Source organism: Cryptomeria japonica, chromosome 2 (genome assembly GCF_030272615.1).
Source record: "Cryptomeria japonica chromosome 2, Sugi_1.0, whole genome shotgun sequence".
Lineage (NCBI taxonomy): Eukaryota > Viridiplantae > Streptophyta > Pinopsida > Cupressales > Cupressaceae > Cryptomeria > Cryptomeria japonica.
This window is the reverse complement of record NC_081406.1, coordinates 431,573,954-431,582,138: the sequence shown is the minus strand read 5'-3', so window position 1 is coordinate 431,582,138 and position 8,185 is coordinate 431,573,954. Positions and strand designations below refer to the sequence as shown.

Genomic DNA, 8,185 nt, shown 5'->3' with positions numbered 1-8,185 from the left:
GCAGCCCAGGCAAGGTGTACGCACCAAGGTGCCCACCCTTGCGGAGGTGCGCACCCGGGGCAAACCGGGCTCTGACCTCGTGCACGGCATGGTGCCCACCAAGGCGTGCAACCCAGCCAAGATGCCCACCGCGATGAAGGTGCACTCAAGGTGCACACCCGGGGCAAACTGGGCTCCAACTTCGTGCATGCCACACCTTGGAGCACACTTCAGAGTGCTCCTTGGTGCGCACCATGGTGCCCACCAGGGTGTGCAACCCAGCCAAGGTCTGCACAAAAAGGTGCCCACCCCGGCGAAGGTGCACGCGAGGTGCGCACCGAGGGAAAACCGGGCTCTGACTTCGTGCATGCCGCACCTTGGAGCACACATCGGAGTGCTCCAAAGTTTGCACCAGCATTACGCACCTTTGATGCACTGCCTTCACTAATTTCTAGAAAAGGCCCAAAAAAATGAGATTTTAAAATTTCCGTTTTGAAAGATAATGAAAAAAATGGAACGCGGGTGCCATCTTGAGCCCGCCCTGGTGCGCAGCCCATGCAAGTTGTGCTCACCAAGGTACCCACCCTGGCGAAGGTGCGCACCCAGGGCAAACCGGGCTTCAACTTCATGCACTGCATGGTGCCCACCAAGGCGGGCAACCCAGCCAAGGTGCCCACCGCGGTGAAGGTGCACGCGAGGTGCGCACCCGAGGTGCACACTCGGGGCAAACCTGGCTCCGACTTCATGCACGCCGCACCTTGGAGCACACTTCAGAGCGCTCCTTGGTGCGCACCATGGTGCCCACCAGGGCGCACAACCCAGTTAAGGCCTGCACACCAAGGTGCCCACCCCGGTGAAGGTGCATGCGAGGTGCGCACCTGGGGCAAACCAGGCTCCGACTTTGTGCACGTGGCACCTTGGAGCACACATCAAAGCGCTCCCAAGTTCGCACCAGCGTTGCGCAACTTTGATGCACTGCATTCACTAATTTCTAGAAAAGGCAAAAAAAAAATGAGATTTTAAAATTTCCGTTTTGATAGATAGTGAAAAAAATGGAACGCAGGTGCCATCTTGAGCCCGCCTTGGTGCGCAGCCCAGGCAAGTTGTGTGCACCAAGGTGCCCATCCTGGCGGAGGTGCGCACCCGGTGCAAACCGGGCTTCGACTTCGTGTACGGCATGGTGCTCACCAAGGCGGGCAACCCAGCCAAGGTGCACGCAAGGTGTGCACTCGGGGCAAACCAGGCTCTGACTTCCTGCATGCCGCACCTTGGAGCACACTTCGAAGCTCTCCTTGGTGCCCACTAGGGCGCGCAACCCAGCCAAGGTCTGTATACCAAGGTGCCCACCCCGACGAAGGTGCACGCGAGGTGCGCACCCGAGGCAAACTGGGCTCCAACTTCGTGCACGCCGCACCTTGGAGCACACATCGGAGCGCTCCTGGGTTCACACCAGCATTGCACACCTTTGATGCGCTGCCTTCACTAATTTTTGGAAAAGGCAAGAAAAAATGAGATTTTAAAATTTCCGTTTTGAAATATAGTGAAAAAAATGGAACGTGGGTGCCATCTTGAGCCCGCCCTGGTGTGCAGCCCAGGCAAGTTGTCTGCACCAAGGTGCCCACCCTGGCGAAGGTGCGCACCCAGGGCAAACCGGGCAATTAACCCAACTTCTGACTTCGTGCGCGCCAGGGTGGGTGCGCACCCAACAACCGGGCCTGGGAAGCCCCAATGCGAGAAACCCCACCAAATGCTCGGACAAAAAAAGAGGGGCCGCTCCAATAACCCCACTTCGGAGCGCACCAGAAACCCCACTGGACGGTTGGGAAAAAATTTAATGTGCACCCGAAGCCCCTACCCAGAAATCCCCACTTCAGACATGGGGAGCTGCAACCGTAAAAAGCCTCACTAAACTCTTGGAAGGAAAGGTGGCTCGAGGGTAATGCCCGAAACCCCACTTCCACTTCTGACCGAGGTAGCCCTGCTCTTCGGAGCCCCGCCCAGCACTTGGATGAAAAAAATGTGGCACAAGGGTTGCCCAGCTTGGCACCTAGATGAGAAACCCCTCTTCGGAGCCCCGCCCAACACTTGGACGAAAAAAATGCGGCCCCCGGACGAGAAACCCCTCTTCGAAGCCCCGCCTAGCACTTAGACAAAAAAAATGCAGCCCAAGGGTTGCCTAGCTTGGCCCCCGGATGAGAAACCCCTCTTCGGAGCCCCACCCAGCACTTGGATGAAAAAAATGCGGCCCCCGGATGAGAAACCCCTCTTCGGAGCCCTGCCCAACAATTGGACGAAAAAAATGCGGCCCCCAGATGAGAAACCCCTCTTCAAAGCCTCGCCTAGCACTTGGACAAAAAAAATGCGGCCCAAGGGTTTCCCAGCTCGGCCCCCGGATGAGAAACCCCTCTTTGGAACCCCGCCCAGCACTTGGACAAAAAAAATGTGGCCCCCAAATGAGAAACCCCTCTTCGGAGCCCCGCCCAGCACTTGGACGAAAAAAATGCAGCCCCCGGATGGGAAACCCCTCTTCGAAGCCCCGCCCAGCACTTGGATGAAAAAAATGCAGCCCAAGGGTTGCCCAGCTTGGCCCCCAGATGAGAAACCCCTCTTCGGAGCCCCGCCCAGCACTTGGTTGAATTTCTTCACTTTGACATTCAGAGCATTGGGCAGAAATCACATTGCGTCAGCATCCACAAGGACAATCGCAATGCTTTGTTTTAATTAAACAGTCGGATTCCCCTTGTCTGTACCAGTTCTAAGTCAGCTGTTCGCCACCTAGGGAAAGCCCTCCGAAGGGAGCGCCCTACGTTCATCGCCTGATCGACATGTGACGGCCCACCCTCGCTGTAGTAGCAGCTCGAGCAGGCCGCCAACAGCCCACGGGTTCGGGGCACAGACCCCTAGGCCTAGCCCTTAGAGCCAATCCTTTTCCCAAAGTTACGGATCCATTTTGCCGATTTCCCTTACCTACATTGTTCTATTGACCAGAGGCTGTTCACCTTGGAGACCTGATGCAGTTATGAGTATGACTGGGCGTGAATGGTACTCGGTCCTCCAGATTTTCAAGGGCCGCCGAAGGCACACCGAACATCGCGGGACGTGCGGTGCTCTTCCAGCCACTGGACCCTATCTCTGGTTGAACCGATTTCAGGGTGGGCAGGCTGTTAAAAAGAAAAGATAACTCTTCCCTGGGCCCCCGCTGACATCTTTGGATTTCCTAATGTTGTCGTCCGCCGCCACGTCCCGGTTCGGGAATATTTAACCCGATTCCCTTTCGATGATCGCGCAAAGTATGCCCTTGAAATAGGGCTTCCCCATCTCTTGGGATCGACTAACCCATGTCCAAGTGTTGTTCACATGGAACCTTTCCCCACTTCAGTCTTCAAAGTTCTCATTTGAATATTTGCTACTACCACCAAGATATGCACCGGGGGCCGGTCCACCCAGGATCACGCCCAAGGTTTCGCAACAACCCCCTCGTCCTCCTACTCATCGAAGCCTAGCACTTTGCCCCGACAGCCGAGTATAGGTTGCGCGCTTCAGTGCCATCCATTTTTGGGGCTAGTTGATTCGGCAGGTGAGTTGTTACACACTCCTTAGCAGATTTTGACTTCCATGACCACCGTCCTGCTGTTTTAATCAACCAACACCCTTTGTGGGATCTGGGTTAGCGCGCAATTTGGCACCGTAACTCGGCTTTCGGTTCATCCCACATCGCCAGTTCTGCTTACCAAAAATGGCCCAATTGGAGCTCGCGATTCCGTGGCGCGGCTCAACGGAGCAGCTGCACCGCCTTACCTATTTAAAGTTTGAGAATACTTTGAGGGTGTTATGCCCTCGATGCCTCTAATCATTTGCTTTACCCGATAAAACTCGCACATGAAATCCAGCTATCCTGAGGGAAACTTCAGAGGAAACTAGCTACTAGATGGTTCGATTAGTCTTTCGCACCTATACCCAAGTCAGACGAATGATTTGCACGTCAGTATCGCTGCAGGCCTCCACCAGAGTTTCCTCTAGCTTCGCCCTGCTCAGGCATAGTTCACCATCTTTCGGGTCCCAACAGGTGTGCTCGCACTCGAACCCTTCACAGAAGATCAGGGTCGGTCGGCGGTGCACCCGCCGAGAGCGGATCTCGCTATCAGCTTCCTTGCGCCTCGCGGGTTTCCCAACCCACCGACTCGCACACATGTTAGACTCCTTGGTCCGTGTTTCAAGACGGGTTGGATAGAAAGCCCGCTTGCTAGTGCCATGAGTGCGCAGGTGCCCGAGGGCCCGCCTTGGTAGGTGTGCACTTCAATCCTCAACCGCCGTGACAAAGGTATAGTGCGACCAGAAGATTGCACTTGTGCCGCTGCAATAGCCCGCGCTGGCATGCCCCCCGAGCCGAGCGGTGAACCGGCTGACGTTGTTCCACATCTGACCGGGGTGCATCGCCAGCCTCCATCCGCTTCCCTCTCGGCAATTTCAAGCACTCTTTAACTCTCTTTTCAAAGTTCTTTTCATCTTTCCCTCGCGGTACTTGTTCGCTATCGGTCTCTCACCCATATTTAGCCTTGGACAAAATTTACCACCTGATTAGGGTTGCATTCCCAAACAACCTGACTCGCCGACAGCGCCTCATGGTGCAGTAGGGTCCGGGCCCGATGGGGCTCTCACCCTCTCCAGCGCCCCCTTCCAGGGGACTTGGGCCCGGTCTGTCATTGAGGACGCTTCTACAGACTACAATTCGGGAGGCGAAGCCGTCGATTTTCATGCTGGGCTCTTCCCGGTTCGCTCGCCGTTACTAGGGGAATCCTGGTAAGTTTCTTTTCCTCCACTTAGTGATATGCTTAAACTCAACAGGTATTCACGCCTGACTTGGGGATGCAGCAAAGGGGCCAATCACATTTTACCCGCACGCTGGCAAGCCGCTGTGGCCCGGTTGAAGTTCCACACTTGGCCTCGCTCGACCTGCACAAACCAACACCGACCCGCATAGGCCACCGCTCGTCGCGACGGGGCGAGGGACCTCATGCTCATTTTAGCCAACCGCGTCGCTGGCGGGCATAGACGGCCATCTCCGCTCCTCCATGCGGGAGGGCGATTTTGGAGTGCGACGCCCAAGCAGATGTGCCCTTGGCTGAGGCCTCGAGTGCAACTTGCGTTCAAACACTCGATGATTCACAAGATTCTGCAATTCACACTAAGTATCGCATTTCACTACATTCTTCATCGTGGCGAGAGCTGAGATATTCGATGCCGAGAGTCATGTTTTTATCTTATTCATGTTTTTTTTTTCTGGCGACCCAAACTCACAAAGGCGCCTGGGCCACGCTTCAATGTTTTGGAATTCTTGGTGCGAGTCGCACCAATGTAGGGTGTTTGACACGAACCTTCCGCCAGTGCAAAGGGGGCACTGGAAGGGTGCGTGTCCCCACCCCGTTGCATTGCACAAGAGGATGCCTCCTCGAGAGAACCCTACAGCCGGAGGATGGGTCCTGCCCCATGAGCGATCACTCGAGAGTGCACTCGTCGGCGGAGGGGAACGCTCCAAGTGACATGTTGTTCCCCTGGGAGACGTAACGGGGGGTTGCGGCAGTCCTGACTTCCCATCGTAGAACCGACGGATCGCCGGGACGACGCTGGGCACGCAATCGAGGGCATGCAAACTCGACGGGATAGAGACTCGGCCTCTCCCGAAAAGGGCATGCACCCGATCACAGCATTCGATCACCTCGAGCCGACGGTGTGGAACTCGGGGCCAAGCCATGCAGCGAGGCCCAACCATCCACACATCGTCGAGGGCAAGGGTCGGGAAGGAGGCGAGCTCGGCGTGCCTCCCTTGCCTCCTCCCCTGCACGATTCAGGGGCCAGAACCGACAATGATCCTACCACAAATTCACCTACGGTAACCTTGTTACGACTTCTCCTTCCTCTAAATGACAAGGTTCAATGAACTTCTCACAACGTCGGTGACAGGAACTGCCGCCATCGGTGCGATCTGAACACTTAACTGGATCATTCAATCGGTAGGAGCAACGAGCGGTGTGTACAAAGGGTAGGGACGTAGTCAACGCAAGCTGATGACTCGCGCTTACTAGGAATTCCTCGTTGAAGATCAATAATTGCAATGGTCTATCCCCATCACGATGCAATTTGGCAAGATTTCCCGAACCTTTCAGGCCAGGGAGAAAAACTTGTTGGTTGCATCAGTGTAGCGTGCGTGCGGCCCAGAACATCTAAGGGCATCACAGACCTGTTATTGCCTCAAACTTCCATGGCCTAGGAGGCCATAGTCCCTCTAAGAAGCTGGCCGCGAAGGGGAACCTCTATGTAGCTAGCTAGCAGGTTGAGGTCTCGTTCGTTAACGGAATTAACCAGACAAATTGCTCCACCAACTAAGAATGGCCATGCACCACCACCCATAGAATCAAGAAAGAGCTCTCAATCTGTCAATCCTTACTATGTCTAGACCTGGTAAGTTTCCCCGTGTTGAGTCAAATTAAGCCACAGGCTCCACTCCTGGTGGTGCCCTTCCATCAATTCCTTTAAGTTTCAGCCTTGCGACCATACTCCCCCCGGAACCCAAACACTTTGATTTCTCAGAAGGTGCTGGCGGAGTCCTTAGAGCAACATCCACCGATCCCTGGTCGGCATCGTTTATGGTTGAGACTAGGATGGTATCTGATCATCTTCGAGCCCCCAACTTTCGTTCTTGATTAATGAAATAATCCTTGGCAAATGCTTTCGCAGTGGTTCGTCTTCCATAAATCCAAGAATTTCACCTCTGACAATGAAATACGAATGCCCCCGACAGTCCCTATTAATCATTACTATGGTCCCAAAGGCCAACAGAATAGGACCAGACTCCTATCGCGTTATTCCATGCTAATGTATTTAGAGCGTAGGCTTGCTTTGAGCACTCTAATTTTTTCAAAGTAATGGCGCCGGAACCGCGACCCAGCCAATTAAGGCCAGGAACATGCCGCCGGTAGAAGGGACGTGAGGGCCAGTGCACACCAAGTAGGTGGACCGACCATGATGACCCAAGGTCCAACTACGAGCTTTTTAACTCCAACAACTTAAATATACACTATTGGAGCTGGAATTACCGTGGCTACTGGCACCAGACTTGCCCTCCAATGGATCCTCATTAAGGGATTTAGATTTTACTCATTCCAATTACCAGACTCGATGAGCCCAGTATTGTTATTTATTGTCACTACCTCCCCATGTCAGGATTGGGTAATTTGCGCGCCTGCTGCCTTCCTTGGATGTGGTAGCTGTTTCTCAGGCTCCCTCTCTGGAATCGAACCCTAATTCTCCGTCACCCGTCACCACCATGGTAGGTTTCTATCCTACCATCAAAAGTTGATAGGGTAGAAATTTGAATGAAACATCACCGACACAAAGGCCGTGCGATCCGTCGAGTTATCATGAATCACCAGAGTAGCGGGCGAGCCCACACCGGCCTTTTATCTAATAAATGCATCCCTTCCAAGAGTCAGGATTTGGTGCATGTATTAGCTCTAGAATTACTATGGTTATCCAAGTAGCAAAGTACCATCAAAGAAACTATAACTGATTTAATGAGCCATCCACAGTTTCATAGTCTGAAATAGTTCATACTTAGACATGCATGGCTTAATCTTTGAGACAAGCATATGACTACTGGCAGGATCGACCAGGTAGCTTCCGGCCACGAGCGGGCCACCCCGGGCCTCTGCCAGAGAGACCGTGAGGCAGACCCGCCCTCATGGGAAACCAAAATTAGAAAGCATGCAGCCCATCCTTGCAATCAAACAAAACCCGCCCGCATCCCAAAGTTGACCAAGGACGGAGATGTGAGAATTGGGCAATGTGCTCCTCAAGACCCAGATTGAGGAAAACATGAGTGCAGGTCGGAGAGGTATGACAAGGAGCTTCGGTTCACAAGCACCTGGGAAGAATATCCTGTATGAAGCCCTTTACCCTCGGTCTCAAAGCCGAACATACTCGCGAATGTCGAATCTGTGCAAAATGCATCGTGCGCGCGACCACCTCAATTGTAAAGCCACTCAGAGACATCCATTTCCCAGGAATATGCCCCCTACACACTTGGAGTGGTGCACCCCACACATAAAATCCATCCTCGACCACACAGAACAATTTTCTGTTGCCCGACTCTCTCGCCAAGCGCCGATGAAGAACATCATGCTGGAAGGAAAAGACGTGTGAAAGTCGG

General features: G+C 53.9%; 2 non-coding genes across 2 annotated transcripts; both read right to left on the bottom strand.

The window, feature by feature from the left end:
• Positions 1-5,075: 5,075 nt before the first annotated feature.
• On the bottom strand, positions 5,076-5,229 carry LOC131873834 (5.8S ribosomal RNA). Its single transcript, XR_009371724.1, has one exon. It is a non-coding gene; the product is annotated as a 5.8S ribosomal RNA (ribosomal RNA).
• A 612-nt stretch (positions 5,230-5,841) lies between these two features.
• Positions 5,842-7,652, bottom strand: LOC131873853 (18S ribosomal RNA). The gene has a single exon (XR_009371743.1). It is a non-coding gene; the product is annotated as an 18S ribosomal RNA (ribosomal RNA).
• Between the last annotated feature and the right edge of the window lie 533 nt (positions 7,653-8,185).